The sequence below is a fragment of the Schistocerca gregaria genome, chromosome 2 (assembly GCF_023897955.1).
Source record: "Schistocerca gregaria isolate iqSchGreg1 chromosome 2, iqSchGreg1.2, whole genome shotgun sequence".
NCBI lineage: Eukaryota > Metazoa > Arthropoda > Insecta > Orthoptera > Acrididae > Schistocerca > Schistocerca gregaria.
Genome location: NC_064921.1, coordinates 506,762,769 through 506,785,196, shown reverse-complemented (window position 1 = coordinate 506,785,196; position 22,428 = coordinate 506,762,769). Strand labels below are relative to the sequence as shown.

Here is a 22,428-nt window from a genome sequence, read left to right as displayed (position 1 = left end):
AACATGAGTGCAATAACTTGGCACTGTGTACTTCTGTGCTGGGGCTGAACCCAGTCATAGCTAGGCCAGTCATATTGTCCATAAGTCAGAAATTCGCTACGTCTGTCATCAGCTGATACGACGTCAGGAAATCTGCTCCAATGATTGGGTACGAGACATCAGCGACGGTAAAGTTACAGATCAATGCACAGCATAAGCCGAAGTCCAAATTCCACTCTCTAAGTTCCATATGCCGTTACTGAGGAATTTTTGATAGCTGACAAGTAGAACCTTGTTGGTGGCCAACAACGATGCACTGTGGTCTGCGGCCTTACCCCCTGTCACTAATAAACATTGTGTGCTCTTCAGGCTTGGATCGTGTTAGAGTCACCAGATGATGGGTGCAGCTGAGATTGGGGCTGCTTGACTTTGTTGAGCACACTTCTTCAAGTCAACAAAGCATATAAAAATGATCCGCTCTTGATTAACTTGGAACAATAATTTTATTTATCAAAGAGTAAAAAAACAACTACATCCAATCCATTAAATTACTGACAAGGGAATGGTCAGACTTGTCATGCCGAAACAATTGTTGCTTTTTTTAGCACTGTTACTTAACTGTGCAAAAGGTCCGTATGCAAAATTGTAGCTGCTGACATGAACTGGAAGTCACCTAAAAAAATCACGAACTCCGCTGTGTTTCCTGCTTGGCGCTTGCAGTGACGGATGGCCACCCCTGGAAATGGCGAGTCGCGAGCGTTGTGCGCGTGGTTGGAAGTGCGGCCGTCTTATCGCGGCGTTCACTAAAAAGGAATATCGCTTTACGGTTGTGGTGGAAGGGAGAAACGAATATTCCTTTCTGTGGCATGGACGTCCTTTTAATTTCAGGTACGTATTTCGAAACATACCGTCCTGACACTGGTAAGAGATGTGAAAGATGTTCTGTACATGTACATCTCATCCGCAAGCCACTTTACGGTGAACATTCAATTTCCCCTCACAGGTGATGGTGAACCCTGTAAATGTTTCGCTGCTTGCCATGGAGATATACCACAGACGCTAAATGAAGCAATCAACAGAAAACACGCGTGAAGAGTATGTGTTGTGCGACATGGTTGTTAAACTTCTTGACGAGCATGTAAATGGCGCAGACATGTGGCTAGAAACAACTGAAACACTCGATATTGCATACTGTGAATCTACAGACGGCGAAGACACCAACGAAAAATGCACTTATGAAGACTCTTCGAGTGATAGTGCCACGTACCATTATCAATTATCTCCGAAAGTAACACCAGCAACTACAATTACCTTATCAGACAAAGAAAAAGCGGTGACATATTGGTTGAACGAAAGTGGTAAGAAACGCCTATGTGGCAGTACTGTTCAAAATAAGTATCGCTTTGTCCGTTCTGAACGTGAACTGTATAGATGAAAAAAGGAAGTCGCTGGACAACGTAAGAGTCGACTGGAAATTGCGACGGAGATAAATGCGCGACTTTTTGAGCTATTTACCGATGCCAGACAACAGTCATTTAGTGTCAGCGATACAACTTTGCGTAATTGGGCGTTAGAGATTCCTAACGCGATAGGCGCTAAAGAATTTACGTCTTCTCAAAGTTGGATTAGTCGCTTCAAAAGATCACATAAAATTGTGGCAAGAAAATAACAAAATTTGTCGGAAAATGAAGTCACACAAATCAAAATGATAGAAGCTTTTCTTACGAATGCAAAAAATAAGATCGCTAGTTTTAGTGAATCGTACGTGTACAATGCAAATCAGTCAGGTTTTCAAAAATAAATGCGTGCGAAACGAACACTGTCATTCAAAGGGGAAAACATATTGAGGCGATTGCGCAGTCCATGACTGCACTCACCCATTCATACACTATAATGCCCGTAATTAGTCTGGATGGTTCCCGTTCTGCGGGAACAAATCTCTTCTCCTTCTAGATCCGTGGTCAGGTCATAAAAGGTCTGATTCATTAAAAGCTGTATTTCGCGCCCACCCTGACAAAGAAGTAGAGATACTTCAGATTCCACCCAGCACGACGAACGTAATTCAACCTTTAGACAGAGAATTTTTCCGTCAGTGGAAGGCATTTTACAGAAAACTAACAGAGAAATTATTGTGTGCAGATCACTGCAATTACCTGTCTATCACCGTGACAATATTCTCAAGCTGCAATCAGTAGGAAATTATCAATTTTCCTCCCCACGGTTTCAGAATTTGATTAAATATGCGTGGAACTCCTCGAAATATACTGATACTAGGCCGGATTCATTCCTAACACCAGCCCAGTTTTGTCTACGGACATCTAACAACGTCTGTGATTCGCAGGGCTGTCACATGTCGTCTTTGCTTGTATGTTCTTGGGGCACAAAAAACCTATGTTTTGAACATTGTATCAATATTTCGCATTTTTGCGGTAATTACAAGAAATAAAATTTGGACGTGTTCTAAACCGTATATTTATTTGTGCCTATTTCTTAGCTATTTGGAAAGAATGTTGTAGATAATATATCAGCCATATTTATCAACGAATGTTTAATTATTATACGATCGCTTTCACTGGGGGAATCAGCTCTCTCACTGCTGTGGCAAGAGAGCGGCCCGTAGCTAACGCCACCTTGTCCATAGATAGCGTTGGTATAACGTAGCGAGAGAGGTCAGGGTTGTACAAGAGGCACGGAAACCATGCGACAATAATGTCATACTTCATAAAATTGTTTACAGACTTACAGGTCATGCCAGCAGCTAGAATTGTGCATACAGACTTCTTGCATTGTTAACTCACAGTGGTAAAAAAAAAGCAACACTGGTTTCGACATGACTAGTCTGACCATTCCCTTGTGAGAAGACGTTTTTTAGCGTAATATTGTCCTCAACACACTGGAAGGGTTAATGGAGAACAAGTAGTAGAACTTAAGTTGTAGCTATGTACAAATACACCGAGGATGAAAAAAAAGGCAAAGAATTAACATTCTGTCGCTGTAGCATGATATGTGGTAGTGCACGCAATGTCAATTGACTCATGATTGCGTGACGACCGTTCACAGCAGACGATGGCAATTGATGACAATGTGTCACTACAAGTATATATAGATATTTATGTACACATTACCTACACTAATTTAATCATTTATTACACGTTCTGTTGCATGACACTTTTTCATAACTATGTGTCAAATACTTCAAGGTGAAACTGCACTTGTAAATTTCTAGTCATTGAAAGAATTGCCAGTGGGAAGGTACTGTAGCGTATCATAATAGATAAGCACTGAACTGGTGAAACTGCGTCTCTCATTGTAGTATTTTGTGGTCGTGATCAAGGAGAATAGGTGCCTGCAGAAATTTATCCACGAGGAGCAAGATCCTAAAATTGCCTCGTTTCATAATGTCGCAAAAGAAGCTGAGTAGCACAGTCGCTGTAGTGTAGTGATTCTGATTCGCACGGTAGCTCAGCGTGTTTAGTCAGAGGGTTTAGCTACCCTCTGCAACAATAAAAAAAATTAAAAAAAAAAACAAGTGAACGGATCAACGAACAACCTGAAAGGATGTCATCGGACTTCCACCACAAACAAATTCAACGAACAATATGAGATTAAAAAAAATACTAGACTCTTGCATGGAGGGTCGTAAGTTCAAAACTCAACCTAAACTGTAAAATTTTAATTTATATATTTGGTTCAAGTACATTCTAGAAGTATCCACAAATGGCAAGAATCATTGCACTGTAATATTCCGTAGCTGTATATACACTCCTGGAAATGGAAAAAAGAACACATTGACACCGGTGTGTCAGACCCACCATACTTGCTCCGGACACTGCGAGAGGGCAGTACAAGCAATGGTCACACGCACGGCACAGCGGACACACCAGAAACCGCGGTGTTGGCCGTTGAATGGCGCTAGCTGCGCAGCATTTGTGCACCGCCGCCGTCAGTGTCAGCCAGTTTGCCGTGGCATACGGAGCTCCATCGCAGTCTTTAACACTGGTAGCATGCCGCGATAGCGTGGACGTGAACCGTATGTGCAGTTGACGGACTTTGAGCGAGGGCGTATAGTGGGCATGCCGGAGGCTGGGTGAACGTACCGCCGAATTGCTCAACACGTGAGGCGTGAGGTCTCCACAGTACATCGATGTTGTCACCAGTGGTCGGCGGAAGGTGCACGTGTCCGTCGACCTGGGACTGGACCGCAGCGACGCACGGATGCACGCCAAGACCGTAGGATCCTACGCAGTGCCGTAGGGGACCACACCGCCACCTCCCAGCAAATTAGGGACAATGTTGCTCCTGGGGTATCGGCGAGGACCATTCGCAACCGTCTCCATGAAGCTGGGCTACGGTCCCGCACACCGTTAGGCCGTCTTCCGCTCACGCCCCAACATCGTGCAGCCCGCCTCCAGTGGTGTCGCGACAGGCGTGAATGGAGGGACGAATGGAGACGTGTCGTCTTCAGCGATGAGAGTCGCTTCTGCCTTGGTGCCAATGATGGTCGTATGCGTGTTTGGCGCCGTGCATGTGAGCGCCACAATCAGGACTGCATACGACCGAGGCACACAGGGCCAACACCCGGCATCATGGTGTGGGGAGCGATCTCCTACACTGGCCGTACACCTCTGCTGATCGTCGAGGGGACACTGAATAGTGCACGGTACATCCAAACCGTCATCGAACCCATCGTTCTACCATTCCTAGACCGGCAAGGGAAGGTGCTTTTCCAACAGGACAATGCACGTCCGCATGTATACCGTGCCACCCAACGTGCTCTAGAAGGTGTAAGTCAACTACCCTGGCCAGCAAGATCTCCGCATCTGTCCCCCATTGAGCATGTTTGGGACTGGATGAAGCGTCGTCTCACGCGGTCTGCACGTCCAGCAGGAACGCTGGTCCAACTGAGGCGCCAGGTGGAAATGGCATGGCATGTCGTTCCACAGGACTACATCCAGCATCTCTACGATCGTCTCCATGGGAGAATAGCAGCCTGCATTGCTGCGAAAGGTGGATATACACTGTACTAGTGCCGACATTGTGCATGCTCTGTTGCCTGTGTCTATGTGCCTGTGGTTCTGTCAGTGTGATCATGTGATGTATCTGACCCCAGGAATGTGTCAATAAAGTTTCTCCTTCCTGGGACAATGAATTCACGGTGTTCTTATTTCAATTTCCAGGAGTGTATACCGTATGTGTTCTTGCCGGAGGCAGTTTGCTCTGCACTCTTTTATGTGCAAGTGCTGAATAAACCTTCGTTCAGTGAAGTTAGTGTTCTTCATTCATCTAATTACACCTTCTTCTACATGACATTCTGGTGGAAGCACCGGGTATTCGAACTTGTGATAGCGCACATTATCGACGACACAATGGCTCCCATCAGGCCATGACAGAGCCGCTATTTAAGTGGCGAGAAACCCGAGTCGAGCCATATTCAACAGATCGCAATCTATCGGAGACAGAAGAAGACGACGACGTTGCAATGACAGCAACTGTGTGCCACCACATGAGACATCCTTCCAGGTTCTCTGGTGATGATGGCCAGAATCCAAACAAGTGGCTAAAGGTATATGAGCGTATAGCCAAATTTAACAAATGGGATGACACCATGTGTTTGGCTTACGTATTTTTCTACTTGGAGGGCACTGCCAAGGAATGGTATGAGCACAACGAGGAGAAGTTCACAATCTGGGAAGTATTCCAGGCAGAACTGAGTAAGTATTTCGGCGACACACAACGACAGAAGTGCAAGGCTGAAGATAAATTAAAGTGCATTGCGCAGCGTTCAAGAGAAACTACAGCATCCTACATTTAAGACGTCTTGGAGCTGTGTAAAATAGTGGATCCTAGAATGAAGAAGAAAGATAAGGTTGCAAATCTCATCAAGGATGTTGCTGATGACATGTATCAAGCCCTACTCCTGAAGGAGGTTTCGAAAGCAGATGACTTCATAAAATGTGCCAGTACATCGAGACAATGCATCAAAAAAGAATTACATGCAAGAAGTTTGAACGGCTTCCAAATGTCGTATTGATGTCTGTGATGGAGGAAGCAACTGATTTCACAAGCGTTCTTTGTCAGATAGTGTAAGAGGAAGTTCAGAAAGCACTTGGATTGCACAGCGAGCCAAAAGCCGAAACGCTTCAAGAGGTCATAAGGGTGGAAGTGGAACAGACATTGTATTGTCCTTCATTTCCCTTTAAAATGGTGAAAAAGTCAAGACCCAGGCAGAGTTATGTTCCTACAATGCCGCATGAGTAACCTGTTTGGGCACCAAGGAAGACTAACGTCTGGAGGACCAAGGATAACTGACCAATATGTTTCCACTGTGGACGACAGGGACATGTGGTGTGCTATTGTCGAGAAAGGTGGCAGATATTTGATGACGCCCATGCCAGAAGACAACAGATCAATCTTAGCAGACGCCAACTCTGGGACTACGAAGGTGAACAAGAAGATATGGGTGCAGAATGAATTAGGTCATCATCGCCGCAAGCTAGCCGCTGGAGGGGACGCTCGCCAAGACGCCGATCAAGGTCTCTATTGATATTTAGAATCTCCAGCCCCAAGCCACGGCAACCTGGAAAACTAGAGGGTGCGACCTTCCTTGGAGGTGAGGCCACTGAAGAGAAAAATCCTCCGCCGTCGATCACTACAAGAATGATAGGAAACTACGTCGATATTCTCATGGATGGCCGATCAGCCCAAGCTTTTGTGGACTCTGGAGCATCATATTCAGTCATTTCAGAGAAGTACTGTCACCAGTTGCAGAAAACCGTATTCGCCAACAACAAAACATCTTTACTGAAGGTGGCTAATGGCAAATACGTAAAACTTACAGGAAGATGTGGCATTTGTGTGGGCATACGTGGTCATACACAGCCCTTACAAGAGTGTAGTCATGACGTCATTCTCGGATGGGACTTTTTGAAAGCTTCTCAGGCAGCTTCTTCTCACTCGAAGATTATGCTAGACAAAATGAGATAATGTGACAGGAAGATTTGCATCCGAGTGTGTGTAGACTGTGTGTGCTGGATGAAGTGGTCATTCCTAGTCAGCGCTAGAAAGGTAACTGTCATGTGTGCCATGCATCAACCCATGGATCTTGTAGTGGAATGTAAGAGAAGCGTACCACTGAAGAATAACTTGGTCATCCTAGCCTCTGTCGTCTCGTTTAAGAACGGAGTCGGTGGATTGTGGATAGTTAACTGTTGCCCAGAACCACAGATCCTTCCAAGAAGTATGTGCGTACCAAACTCTGAGCCGTTAATTGCACGACAGCTGAGTGTCATAGAAACCTCCCATACCGAGTTTGTGGGCGATATTAGTGCTACCATTGCGAGACAAGATCTTCTAGCTCGACTATCACCAGATCTCACTAAGGAACAACAGAAGAAGCTACTTGCCCTTCTTCGAGAGTTCTCTGAATGCTTCAGTCCACATGTGAAGAACAAATTAGAAATATATACAATGAAGCACTGGAGGCCATAAACCAATAAGCCAGAGAGCATACCGTGGGTCAGCAATGGAATGTCGCATAACTCGCGACGAGGTAGAGAAAATGATGAAGAATGACATCATTCAACCTTCGCAGAGCCCATAGTCGTCACCAGCAGTTCTCGTCAGGAAGGAGATGACAGTTGGCGCTTTTGTGTTGATTACAGGAAGCTTAATAAGATAACTAAAAAGGAAGTTTACCCTCTTCATCGAATTTACGATACACTAGATTGTCTGACGAGGGCTAAGTTTTTCTCTACCATGGACATGTATTCTGGATACTGGGAAATCGAAGTAGATGAGACTAATCGTAAGAAAACTGCATTCATCACCTCTGAGAGCTTGTATGAGTTTAAGGTATGCCGTTTGGTTTGTGTAATGCACCATCAACTTTTGAGTGGCTGATGGATAATCTAAATCACCTGTAGTGGAAGATGTGTCTTTATTATTTAGTTGACATTGTAGTGTTCTCAGAGACATCGGCTGAACACACAAAAAGACTGAGGAACGTTCTTAAGTGTCTCCAATAAGCTAGACTGGAACTTAATCCAAGAAAGTGTGTCTTTGGAGTAAAAGAAATCAAAGTACTTGGACACCTTGTGTCAAACGAAGGTGTGCCGCCAGACCCAGAAAATGTGAGGTCTATACCGGAATTTCCTATTCCTAAACGTACTAAAAATGTCAGAAGCTCCCTCGGATTATGTTCTTATTACCGTCGTTTTATCAAAGACTTTTGTGTCAAAGCCAGGCCACTCCAAGAGTTGTTAAAAGCTGATACTAAATTTATCTGGGGTGGTGGTCAACAAGATTCTTTCGATGTGCTGCGAAAAGCTCTGACGACTGACCCTGTACTTGGTCTGTATGATGAGAGAGCACTTAAAGAACTACACACAGATGCCAGTGGGTATGGGATCGGTGTTGTCTGGTGCAGATTTCGGATGAAGAAGAGAAGGTTATAGCCTATACTTCTAGAACACTTACAAAAGCCAAGGGAAACTACTCAACTACAGAAAGAGAATGTCTTGCTGTGATCTGGGCAATGTACAAATTTCGACAGTATCTCTGTGGAAGGTCATTCACAGTTGTTACAGACCATCATTCACTTTGTTGGTTGACAGGTCTTAAGGATCCAACAGGATGACTCGAAAGGTGGGCACTACGTATTCAAGAGTATGACGTTACCATAGTATACAAAAGTGGAAGAAAACACCAACATGCCGACTATCTCTCCAGAAACCCTGTGCAAGACCATCAAGACTTTGATGAAGATAGTGACTGTCTCACTGCACTCCAGGATCTCTCTGATGAGCAGAAGGAGGACGCCGAAATATCTCAAATTATGGATTACTTTGCAAGAAAAACTTTGAACCGTTTGGAAAGAGGTGGCTACCAGCGATTCCTAAACACATGCGCTTAGATGCTCTACAGAAATTCCATGACACACCTGAGGCTGGACATTTAGGATTTATTAAGACACACGATAGGATTCCCAAGAGATTTTTCTGGCCAGGTTTATTTAAGAGTGTCCATTACTATGTGTCGCACTGACGAGAGAGCCAGAGGAGAAAGGCAGTTCCACAGAAACCACCTGACCGACTCATACCAATTCCACCAGCCGAAACAATTGGCCGTGTTGGGATTGACCTCCTCGGACGATTTCCAAGGTCTGCTAGTGTCAATAGATGGATTATTGTTTGTACTGATTATCTGACACACTATGCTATTACAAAAGCCATGAAAACAGGCGAAGCATTCGAGGTAACCAAATTCATCGTACAAGACATTGTATTAAAACACGGTGCCCCAATTTTGTTAATTACGGATCGAGGGAAAGTTTTTCAATCGAATCTTGTGACAGAGATAAACCGCTGGTGCAACATTACTCACCACATGACGACTGCCTCCAGGGCGAACATCAGTCACCAGGAGTTGGTGTATGCAAGACCGATGACTCATTTCCGGACTAGGACGACGTTACACCGAGATGGAGAGAGCAATGTCGCAAAAGAAGCTTAATAGCTCAGTCGCCTTAGTGTAGAAGTTATGATACTAGGCTGTTGCGTGGCGGGTCGTGAGTTCAAAATTGCTGGCACGGTAGCTCAGCATGTTCGGTAGAGCTTGAATGGATGTCCTGTCACCAAACGCAACGAACTATACAGGAAAAAATAAACCTGAACTATAAAATTTTAATTTCTGTATTCGGTTCGAGTACATTCTAGAAGTATCCAAAAATTGCAAGAATCGTTGTATTGGAGTGTTCTGTGGTTGTATATATACAGTATGTTTTCTGGCCAGAGGCAGTTCGCTCCGCAGTTTTGTATGTGTAAGTGCTGAATAAACCTTCATTAAGTGAAGTTAGTATTCGTCATTCATCTAATTACACCTTATTCTATATGACAATATAAGTGAGATGCTCAGTTAATAGTTGACACAAAAAATTATTACATACCAGTGAACTTACGATTATCCACCTAACATCTGTAGACATTAATTTGCTACTTAAAACCAACCAACAATTAAACAGTACTTCCTGAAGCTACAAAATCATCTAATCATGAACAGTCACATAGTGCTACATTTGGCTCAGCGAGAGTTTTAGCGGAATCACGAGATATAACTTGTAGAAGTTTATAAGAAAATTGTAACGAATAAAAACTCCATACCCACATGACATACTGAAAGCTTTTGATCAAGGCAGTCAGGTAGAAGCAGCATTTTTTGAGTTCTGAAACGCTTTTGACTCAGTACCACATGTACACTTATTGTCAAATGTATGACCATGTGGAGTATCAAGTGAAATTTGTGACTGGATTAAAGGCTTTTGGGCAGGGAGGATGCACCATGTTATGTTGGATGGAGAGTCATTGTCAGATGTAGAAATAACTTTGGGTTTGCCCCAGGGAAGTGTCTCTGGACTCTTTCTGTTGTATATAAACGACCTTGAGGACTTTTTGCAGATGATGCAGTTATCTGTAATGAAGTACTGTCTGAAAGAAGGTGCACAAATATTCAGTCAGATCTTGACGAGATTTCGAAGTGGTACAAAGATTAAGTTGCTTTAAAAGTTCAGAACTAAAAAACACAATATCCTATGACTATAATATCAATGGCTCACAGTTCGTATTGGCCAACTCATACAAGTGCCTGGGTGTAACACTTCGTAGGGATATGAAATGGAATGATCACACAGGTACAGCCTTGGGTAAATCTGGTGGTACGCTTCGGTTCATTGGTAGAATAATGGGAAACTGCAGAGTATGGATGTTGTAGTTATAGGCAACGCCGACCCTCTGGAAGAAACTAAGTTGTACTGTGAGTCACCTGTTGCCAGTATCTGACGTTTACGAATTATTGCTATAAGAAATTATAACATATGCATTAAGAATATCTTAAAGCAAGAAAATAATTCGGAAGTTTATATGATATGTAGAATTAAAGTTAAAAGAGGTACCTTGCAGATGAACACAGTTGTTCAAAGCAGGTTCTAAATCGATTTTGGAATATCACAACCATATTTCTCTGGCTTTCCGAATACAGCGTAAACTTACCATTGATTTCAACCCCGAAACTCTGATACAGTTCCACACTTCGCCTTGACCTCTTCAACACTGAATATGGAAGTGAAATAACGACACTACGACGTCACTGCAATGAAAGCAGTGTCGTCCCGAAACGTATTTCAAAATCTTACCGCATAAGACTATTATTTATTTGCGCGGTTCTTTGCGTTCATAGGAGGAGTTTCAAAAGGGCTGTGACATTGGCTGCCATGACACTTAGTAGGAACACCAACATACCATTTAGAAATGCTCCAGAAATAGATGAAATCTAATATCGTTATCTACTTTTGGTAATAATGTCATTGATGTTTGATTTTTCTGTCTTCTAACATAAATAAAAGTAGCTTTTTTCTCATCCGAGGATTCGAAAAATTAAAGGTGACACATCCCCAAGTGTACTCCCTGAAACTCAGCATCGGTTGTAGGTATGCCGTTGGCCAAGAATGCAGTAATGTACGGTATCCAATATCGGAAGTCAACACATATGATAGTCTTTTCCTTCGTTTAACTTCAATACCGTAATTATTCTCGTAACAAATGTTCGTGATTGATCTTCGATGCTGTTTGATACAAATTTTCATCCACTTTTAATTTCTATTTCCAACGAACTGGAACAATTATCATAGCAGCAGCGTCTTTATCTTCAATATTCCGAACCACAATATAATTGAGCGGTCTAGGGAGACCTTCAGTTCTCCAAGTCGAGCGCAGCGGTTACGCAGTGAGCGATACCGCAAGTGAGCGCAACCTATTGTCGTCGTTTCAATTAGGCTTTAACAACGCCTAACGTCGACGGTAAATGTTGGAAAACATGTTGTCCCTCCTAACGTGATCTATCACCCCTAGACGTTCGTCACAATGACTTAGGAGCAAACTATGTCGAGTGGCTACGTAATGAACACGAATCTACTTTAAGAAAGAAAATCTCGTTGTCTTTTTTCCTATGCGCACCGGCACCGATAAGGCTGATTACGAATACGCGGGTAACAAAGTAGATTGTACCGGTAGATATCGATCGCTGTTGTTAGGCCGTTACCATGCCAACGCAGTAACGCCAAGTGGTTACCACCACCTGCGTTTTAGCCGCAGTGATAGATCTGTCGAAAATAAGGCAACAGTTGGGAACTTTGTAAAGTAGAATCTGCGGGTATGTCTCCCTATGAAGCATAATATGAATATTTTTTATATAATTTAAGATTTACGTCTTTGCTGTTATTCTTATTTACGTAACGTAATTAGTTATGGAAAATTAGTTTGCATGTGTTTACTGAACTAGTTCTTCTAGCATCTGTGTTAGTTGAACCACACTATTGTTGCATTTATTGTTGCACTTATACTGTTAACACTCCGTGTATGTAATAATTGCATCGATAAATGTCTGACATTATTTGCGTTGACTGCCAAATTCCAAAAATATTTGCCGCTGTGCTTGTCCCTAATGGTTTACTTAGGTTACAGTGTTTCACAGTGCTGTACTAGCAGGAAGACCATTATTATAATGGTGGTGTTAGTGGTACCCTCTTTTTTATATACAAAACAGTACGCTGATGACAAGTGCTGTGGACTTAGTATTCAAAACTGAAACTCGTGTTTTATTTGTAAGTTTTTACAGATATAACGATTTTCGTTTCCATGATTAAATACTTGAAATGTATGTTGGCTGTGGCCCATCCGAAGCCACCGTCTAGGGGTAGTGGTTGTTACTTCAACCGTCCCATTTACAACATTCGTGCCAATTAAACCGTAAGCATTCGTTAGTTTAGGGCTGTAAACAAATTTATGCCTTTTGGGTGCATTGCAACTCGTTTTACTATTAATCTGCGAATATTATGTACTAGTTTCGTTCAGTGTCAACAACCACAAATTTGGCGTACATTGTTGCATGCACTGTAGGCCCTACCGATAAAGCTTAATTTCGTGCTTGTGTGTCACATTATAAAAGCATGTTAACTCATCATGAAATACTGGTCACTATACAGAGTTATATTATTAGTAAACACATGATTCCTGCAGTAAACAGGTTAAATTAGTCGTTAAGGGACATACTATTGCAGCTACTATAATTATTACTACTGCCACTACTAGCACCACCTCTTGACTGCATGCATCTTGTAAACAAGATTCATCATTTACCCTACAAGAAAAAAGTCTAAAAAGATATTGAGGCTGTAGCTCCCATGCACCTAGTCTACCGTGCTTTCTCCACCTTCTCTTTATGTTGCACTGGGATGATCTCGTATTGTAGTTACTGATAATGCTAACACACCGTTGTGTTTAAACCACGTTTCTTCACCGATGTGAAATCTCGGATAAATGCACCAGTATGTGTTACAGGAACGTCAACTACATCTTATGCAATAGGTGGAGAGGATACGAGTTACAAACAAGTGCCATACTGAAAGTTTGTCTTATAGTTGACCCATCACTAGTGGCTTTGTACAAGGATTTCGAGATTTTGTTTGGAATATTTATTTTTATTTATTTATTTTGAGTTCTGTACATCCGTATGTGAGTTTAACTCTCAGCACAGAACGAGTCAATTTTTTACAAACTAATGTTTAGTGCACAACTACATTGTTCTTGTCAAATAACTAACAGGAACAGATAAGCTAACGTATAATCTTATGTATGAGTTATTGTACTTGACTTCTGAATGAATATACTATTATACATACAGATGTACATACATTTCAGTTTTTGAATTACGCTGTAGATAGACAAAGAATGCTGATTAGGCCACAAAAATAGATTTAAGCTTACTCAGGAGGTATCTTGCATTTTGGCTTAGAAATTCGTCTGTACTTTAATAAGATTTATCTAGAAGGAACTCTCTGAGATTTTCTTTAAACATGGATATGTTTCCAAACAGTTCTTTAATTATTGGTTGGGGGGTATTAAAAAACAGGACGTCACTGTATAAAACCCCCTTGTGCATCATGCTCTTTGTATTTAGATGATAATGAATATCAAGTTTTCTTCTGGTGTTATAATTATGGTACAAACTATTGATTTTAAATAAGTTGCTATTTTCTGAACCAAAGCACATCTGGGAAAAAATATATTGAGCATTTGTTATAAAGATTTAGAGATCTCTATAGATATCTGCATGAGTGCATAGGATGTATTCCACACACAATGGCTTGCTTCTGTGCATGGAACACTTTTCTTGCTATTGGTTGATTTCCCCAGAATATTATACTGTAGGCCATAAGTTGATGGAAATAGTCCAAGTATGCTGTTTTTATTGTGATCATCACCCTACTGTCTAATATGATTCTCAAGGGAAATGTTCCTGAGCTCACCTTTTGCACAGATCTGGAATACGGTAGTACCACTTAAGTTTGCTGTCTATATGCAGACCCAAGAATTTGGAGGACTCAACCTTTACAATTTCATGTTCACCCATTTTTAGATTCATTTCATTGGTGACATTTGTATTAGAGGAAAAAAGAATATAATTTGTCATTTTTTAGAGTGATGCAAAGGCCATTAGTTTCAAACAATTTTGTCATAACAGCAAAAGCTGTATTTACTATCTCATTTGACACATTCCCTGAGCGATTATTAACTACTATGGTAGTGCCATCGGCGGACATGGTGATTTTCCCATATTCTGTGCATAATGGCAGATCATTTATAAATATGATTACTTTCTTTGCAGTTGTGTAGGTAACAAGTTAAATATTATTTTTAAAAAAGGTTCTCAGTTGACAGGGTATATAATATGCTCCTGTGTGTGCACCCATGTGTTGTGCAACACCCATCTATATAATATGCTTAATCAACAAGATATGGATTTTGTGTGGCACACTTCCCTGGTGATGGTTGTTTCACACTTCTCCATGTCTTTCATGTAACATCACATTGAACAGTATAACCATGAACATGCAGAATAGTCTTCAGTAGTGACATCTCCACACATTTACATATTCACACTGTAAAGAGAATTAAATGCAGACTATGTGCTGACTCCCAGCTTTCTTTTTATTGTTTCTTCTCTCTCCTGTAATTGGAAGTCCACTTATATGTTGTCAATATCACAGCCAATGTATGTTATGGCATCAATGTAATTGTAATAAATTAGAATAAAAAGAGATAGTTAGCCACTAAGCTGTATTACAGTGAGTAATTTATGAAATTTCTCTGTGTTTGCAAGGAAGAGAGAGCACTGTAGCTGAAAAGGCTCCCTTAGAGTCAAGCAATGCAGTGATCTGCACCATTTCACATGTTTCAGAGAACTGTTTAAGACCTGTCAGCTGCGTTACACTCTGTAGGTCTTAAATGTTCTTGGTATAACCATATAAACTAATATCACTGATAATGCACATTCTGACCATGAAAGCCTGGATTCTATGATTATAGAATGAATGTCTGATTTTTGCTCCCATATTCATATTGCAAAATTAGTTACAATCTGTTTATACTGGATGCTTTCATGCATTGTAAGTTTCAGTGGTAACCTGTGAGCAAATGCGGTGACTGACAGAATTCAATTAAGTGTTGAGACCTGCAATTTATGGACGTCTATGAACATTTAACTAAAAGATATAGGTAAAAATCAACATCCAATTATTGAAAATTATATACATTAAGTCTATGAAGATGTTTACACTCACAATCAGTCTCATAATTTATATCTGCAGTTTATAATAATGTAATGGAAATACTACAATAATATTGCTTGGGATGTAAATTGATAGCGAATGACAAATATTAGGTTTTTGCTCTTAATTTTGTTGGCAGATGCAAAAATAATTTTCAAATTTTGATGGAGGGCATTTTTTCTTAATACATTTACTGACTATAATGAACATTTTTCATATTAGACCTTTTGTGTATAGGTATTTTATTGAGTTCCACACTTATGGCTTACATAAGTTCAAAAGTGTTCTATAGAAGTACAAATATTCTGTTTAGTAGGAGAAAATATAGTACTAACAGTTAATCTAGTCTCAGTGATTTGTGGGATGCAGTTCTTCAAAACTGTCACATGTGGAAATGTGGCAGAGAGTAACAAATTGACGTTTTCCCATCTGTACCCCAGTAAAAATAGACACCATTATTAGCACCTTCAGTGCATTGTGTGCTTTACTTCTCATACAAGCTGCTGTAATTTCTTCATCAAGTACACCACAAGCACTTAAAACACAAGTAAATAAATGCTTCCTTGTTTTACCTGTCAGCCTATTGGCTTCACCCATTAACAAAACCCAACAACAAAAGCATGGTTGACTCATGTCATCTTGGGGTCCAGACAACAACACTGTTATGACTGTTCCAATGCCCAGAACTGATCTTATTGTGCTGCTTCACTGCTGATCATGAAGAATGTGTAAGCATCACACCTCTCCTTCCATTGCCCAGGATTGGTCTCATTGTGTTACTTCATTGCTGTTCATGAAGAATGTGTAAATATTGCACCTCTCTCCATTGCTCTGTAGCAACCTTCATTTTTTGAATGTCTTTGACATTAGAAGTCCATGATTCACTGTAGTCAATCAAAACTGTTAAACTTACTGATTGCTAACTTCCTTTCCAGACACACTGGAATTTTAGTTTTGGCAAAAACTTATTTAGTTCTTCCAAAGCATTCCAGGGCATTTGCACTTTTCCGATGTTTTTGTTCGCTTTCCTTCCAGTCAATACTTTTCGCTACCCTAAATACAAAAACACATCGACATGTTGTAAGACCTTGTATTGGGCCTATTTTCTTTTCAATGTGTTGATTAAACACTATTTTTGTCTTATTATAGCTTATTATAGCTGAATCACTTATTTCAGACGGGTCCTATATCCATTGGACAGAGTTTTGAGAAAAGTGGAAAAAAGTGTTTTAATATTTTACAGGGCATTTTCTTAATTGTTTGCATATGAGAGATACCACTATGAACAATAATTCTGAATTACTGTTTACTCTAGTATTTATTGACCATAGCTGAATATTTCTCTTGGACTTAGGGCTTTTCCGAAATAAGAGAAAACAAAAATCTTAAAACCTTTATACCACATAAACAAGGTGTTTAACTGACATGTAGTAAATGTTACAGGCAATGTTTACAGAATTCACAATGAATGTTCGGTTATTTAAACCATCGATCATAGTGCAGGCTGTTACCGACCAAAATACCTCATCACTGAAGACACAATGATGAAGTGTTGAAACACTGAATGCTACTTTCAAGTCCCTTCAGGACATAACTCTCTAGTGAATGAGTTGTCCTCTTGTAAAGTGTGGTCCAAGACTTCACCTGTTGAGATAACCCTTATGGAAAATTGTCATCTTGCACATGATGATAAGTTCAATGTAATTTATAATAGTATATACTCTGTCAGATTTTCACAGTGATCTCTTGATTGTGCCAAAAGCTCTATCAAAAAGTAAGAAAGGGTGTACACTGTCAGGAAAGAATACCTCTTATCTTCTGGCATTTTCCAGCATGCACAAAAACTTGACACATTATTATTAAACTTTGTTTTTTATTTTGCACTGGGCAGTTATCACAAAAATGGTGAAAAATTTGTATGTCCTTTGTGATACACATGGTAAGGTAGTGGTAGAAGAAAGTGCACACATTGTTAGGACCATTTTGGGCAACACCTTGTGACGTTTTCCTGCTTTATGTCTTTGTTGATAGTCCTCGGTGTTGACATACTGTATTGTTATACTGGCTGAAAAACGGGTGGTGGAAGTTTAACACTAGTCAGTGTTGAACTGTAAATGATGTAGCCGACAGTTGCACAGTTGCACAGTTGCGTTTCACAGTTCTATACTTTCAGTGATCACAACGTCCCAAATTTACACAGTTATATGACCAGTCCATTATTGGTAAATTTAGATAAGCCTCATTAATAGGATGTAGGCAAACATCAGCACACTGCTACAACAGTTTGCTGTTGAACATCAATGAGCAGTAAAAACCTAAGCATACAGTTCACAGTTCTTTCAGAATAATTTGGTATGTGTGACACTATTTCTCAAAAAAATGGAACAGACATTGCCTATGTTTTAACATCTACATCTACATGACTACTCTGCAATTCACATTTAAGTGCTTGGCAGATGGTTCATCGAACCACAATCATACTATCTCTCTACCATTCCACTCCCGGACAGCGCGCGGGAAAAACGAACACCTAAACCTTTCTGTTCGAGCTCTGATTTCTCTTATTTTATTTTGATGATCATTCCTACCTATGTAGGTTGGGCTCAACAAAATATTTTCGCATTCAGAAGAGAAAGTTGGTGACTGAAATTTCATAAATAGATCTCGCCGCGACGAAAAATGTCTTTGCTTTAATGACTTCCATCCCAATTCGCGTATCATATCTGCCACACTCTCTCCCCTATTACGTGATAATACAAAACGAGCTGCCCTTTTTTGCACCCTTTCGATATCCTCCGTTAATCCCACCTGGTGAAGATCCCACACCGCACAGCAATATTCTAACAGAGGACGAACGAGTGTAGTGTAAGCTGTCTCTTTAGTGGACTTGTTGCATCTTCTAAGTGTCTTGCCAATGAAACAAAACCTTTGGCTTGCCTTCCCCACAATATTATCTATATGCTCTTTCCAACTGAAGTTGTAATTTTGACATCCAGGTACTTAGTTGAATTGGCAGCCTTGAGAATTGTACTATTTATCGAGTAATCGAATTCGAACGGATTTCTTTTGGAACTCATGTGGATCACCTCACACTTTTCGTTATTTAGCACCAACTGCCACCTGCCACACCATACAGCAATCTTTTCTAAATCGCTTTGTAACTGATACTGGTCTTCGGATGACCTTACTAGACGGTAAATTCCAGCATCATCTGCGACCAACCTAAGAGAACTGCTCAAATTGTCACCCAGGTCATTTATATAGACCAGGAACAGCAGAGGTTCCAGGACGCTTCCCTGGGGAACACCTGCTATCACTTCAGTTGTACTCGATGATTTGCCGTCTATTACTATGAACTGCGACCTTCCTGACAGGAAATCACAAATCCAGTCGCACAACTGAGACGATACCCCATAGGCCCGCAGCTTGATTAGAAGTCACTTGTGAGAAACGGTGACAAAAGCTTTCCGGAAATCTAGAAATACGGAATCAACTTGAGATCCCCTGTTGGTAGTGGCCATTACTTCGTGCGAATAAAGAGCTAGCTGCGTTGCACAAGAACGATGTTTTCTGAAACAATGCTGATTAATATCAATAGATCATTCCCTTCGAGGTGATTCATAATGTTTGAATACAGTATGTGCTCCAAAACTCTACTGCGAACCGACGTCAATGATATAGGTCTGTAGTTCGATGGATTCCTCCTACTACCCTTCTTAAACACTGGAGCGACCTGCACAATTTTCCAATCTGTAGGTACAGATATATCAATGAGCTAGCGGTTGTATATGATTGCTAAGTAGGGAGCTATTGTATCAGCGTAATCTGAAAGGAACCTAATTGGTATACAATCTGGACCTGAAGACTTGCCCGTATCAAGCGATTTGAGTTGCTTCGCAACCCCTAAGGTATATACTTCTAAGCAACTCATGCTAGCAGTTGTTCGTGTTTCAACTTCTGGAATATTCCATTCGTCTTCCCTGGTGAAGGAATTCCGGAAAACTCCGTTCGATATCTCCGTTTTAGCGGTACAGTCGTCGGTAACAGTACCATCGGCACTGCGCAGCGAAGGTATTGACTGCGTCTGGCTGCTTGTGTACTTTACATACGACCAAAACTTCTTCGGATTTTCTACCAAATTTTGAGACAATGTTTCGTTGTGGAACCTATTAAAACATCTCGCATTGAAGTCCGTGTCATATTTTGCGCATCTGTAAATTTGAGCCAGTCTTCAGGATATCGCGTTCTTCTGAACTTCGCATGCTTTTTCCGTTGCCTCTGCAACAGTGTTCAGACTTGCTTTGTGTACCACGGGTGATCAGTTCCATCTCTTACCAATTTATGAGGTATGAATCTCTCAATTTCTGTTGCTACTAGATCTTTGAATTTGAGCCACATCTCATCTACATTTGCATAGTCAGTTTGGAAAGAATGGAGATTGTCTCTTAGGAAGGCTTCTAGTGACACTTTATCGGCTTTTTTAAATAAAATTATTTTTGCATTTGTTTCTGGTGGGTTTGGAAGAAACGGTATTGAGCCTAGCTACAATGACCTTGTGATCACTAATCCTTGTATTAGTCATGATGCTCTCTATCAGCTCTGGCTAAGAGGTCAAGTGTGTTTTCGCAACCATTTACAATTTGCGTGGGTTCGTGGACTAACTGCTCAAAATAATTTTCAGAGAAAGCATTTAGGACAATCTCGGAAGATGTTTTCTGCCTACCACCGGTTTTGAACAAGTATTTTTGCCAACATATCGAGGGAAGGTTGAAGTCCCCACCAACTATAACCATATGAGTGGGGTATTTATTTGTTACAAGACTCAAATTTTCTCTGAACTGTTCAGCAACTATATCATCAGAGTCTGGGGGTCGGTAGAAGGAGCCAGTTATTAACTTAGTTCGGCTGTTAAGTATAATCTCCACCCGTACCAATTCGCACGGAGTATCTACTTCGACTTCACTACAAGATAAACCGCTACTGACAGAACCAAACACTCCACCACCAATTCTGCCTAATCTATCTTTCCTGAACACCGTCCGAGACTTCGTAAAAATTTCAGCAGAACTTATTTCAGGCTTTAGCCATCTTTCTGTACCTATAACGATTTCAGCTTCTGTGCTTTCTATTAGCGCTTGAAGCTCAGGGACTTTCCCAGCACAACTACAACAATTTACAACTACAATTCCAAGTCATTCCATGTCAAATCAACACACTTTAAATAAAAATTTTACCTCACCCTCTTAGAGTTTGCTGAAAGTTGGTATACTTATAGTGGGTGCTGAAACTATAAAAAATACCAAATTTCAGTTTTTTACCTCAAACCATTCCTGAAATATGGTCATGTAAACTTTTCAAAAACTGGCCAAAAATGTGTGAATGGACTTTTTTTAAATTGCCGTAGGAGCTCCCCTAATTGAGCTAGAGTACTGGGAAAGGTGTCATTTTGCAGCATTTTTCATGCTCTTTCCAGTGATAGACAAAAAATGTAGCTTCTCATTAATAACCTTTTTCAAAATGGTAATTAATATTTTGATTTAATTTTTTTACAAAAAGTACATAATTGAAAATTTTTAAAATATTTCCGTAACTACTTCATACTGTTGTAAAACACATGGCAAAATATAAATGTGGGATGATGATGGGTTCATTGTTAAAAAATATTATTCAGGACTCTTTGTTTTTCACTAACTGCCCTAGTTTGACCAAACTGACCTTTAAGGTAGTATGTCAGTAGAGGACCGTATACATAGGGCTTGATGTTTGTACAATAATTCAGAGACTGGAGCCATTGCTGAAATGATGTAGTGTGTGTTGTTACCTTCTAAGGCTTTGTGTGCCTACAGCATTATTGTGCACTGTGGTTTTAGTGCAAATCAGTTGTTACCTCTGTGTTGACCAGTCTGTATCTATTATATTTAATAGTTCATTTTCAAGTAAATCTATACATTGAAGTGGTTTTTGTATAAATATGGAATCAAGTAAAAAGTGCAGTGCTGTAAGAGTGCAGTGTTGTAATCCATTGAAGAAGTCTAATCATTTTATTAGAGACAGAAAAAACTGAGAAATGTCACAACATGGATGCCCAAATTATTTCATCAAATACCAACTGGTGCCAAGATTTGTGATAAATGTAGGAAAGATGTAACCAAATTGAAAAATACACCAGAGCCCATCAGTGATGAAAGTGTTGAAGAAGAATCTTCTGGATAAGAGATAATCATCCGAGACCAAGACCCTGACTTCACTCCAACTTCAGTAGCTGTTAAAACATTTAACACAACACTTCAAGAACTAGGTGAGTCCCCAACTGACAAGAGAAAACTAACATCTAGGCTTTACACCAAATTAGAAGTGAAGAAAATCTCATCAATGACACGTAAACTTTTTGTTGCTCCTGAAACTTCTTCGTCAGATACTGATGAATCCATTCTTGAAAATCTTAAAAGAAACTTTAAAAATTCTTTACATAGAGCAAAAAAACTAATGATTCTTACAAATTTACCTGAAAAGTGGAGTGTCAGGAAAATAATGAGGGAATTTAATGCTCCTAATTACATTGTTCAGCAGTCCAAAAAATTTTGAAAGAGAGAGGATTCATGGAAGGTACAAACCCAAAACCAGGGAAGTGTTCACCAACAGAAAATGTCAAAACTGTACATTAATTTTATGAAAATGATGAAGTTAGAAGCCAATGCCAGGTATTAAAGAATGTGTCACAATTACAGAAACAAGTGGAAATAAAATAAAAATATCAAAAAGACTTGTTTTGTGTAACCTTGAAGAAGCTT

At 40.4% G+C, this 22,428-nt stretch overlaps 1 protein-coding gene across 1 annotated transcript in view; it reads left to right on the top strand.

Annotated features, from left to right (window-relative positions):
• The first annotated feature begins 12,093 nt into the window (after positions 1 to 12,093).
• The window catches only part of LOC126328907 (cytoplasmic dynein 2 heavy chain 1), a 906,666-nt gene continuing 896,331 nt past the window's right edge, over positions 12,094 to 22,428 (top strand). Inside the window, exon 1 of the mRNA XM_049996078.1 lies at positions 12,094 to 12,180. The gene's annotated coding sequence lies outside the window, so the exon portion shown is untranslated. The remainder of the gene's footprint in view (positions 12,181 to 22,428) is intronic.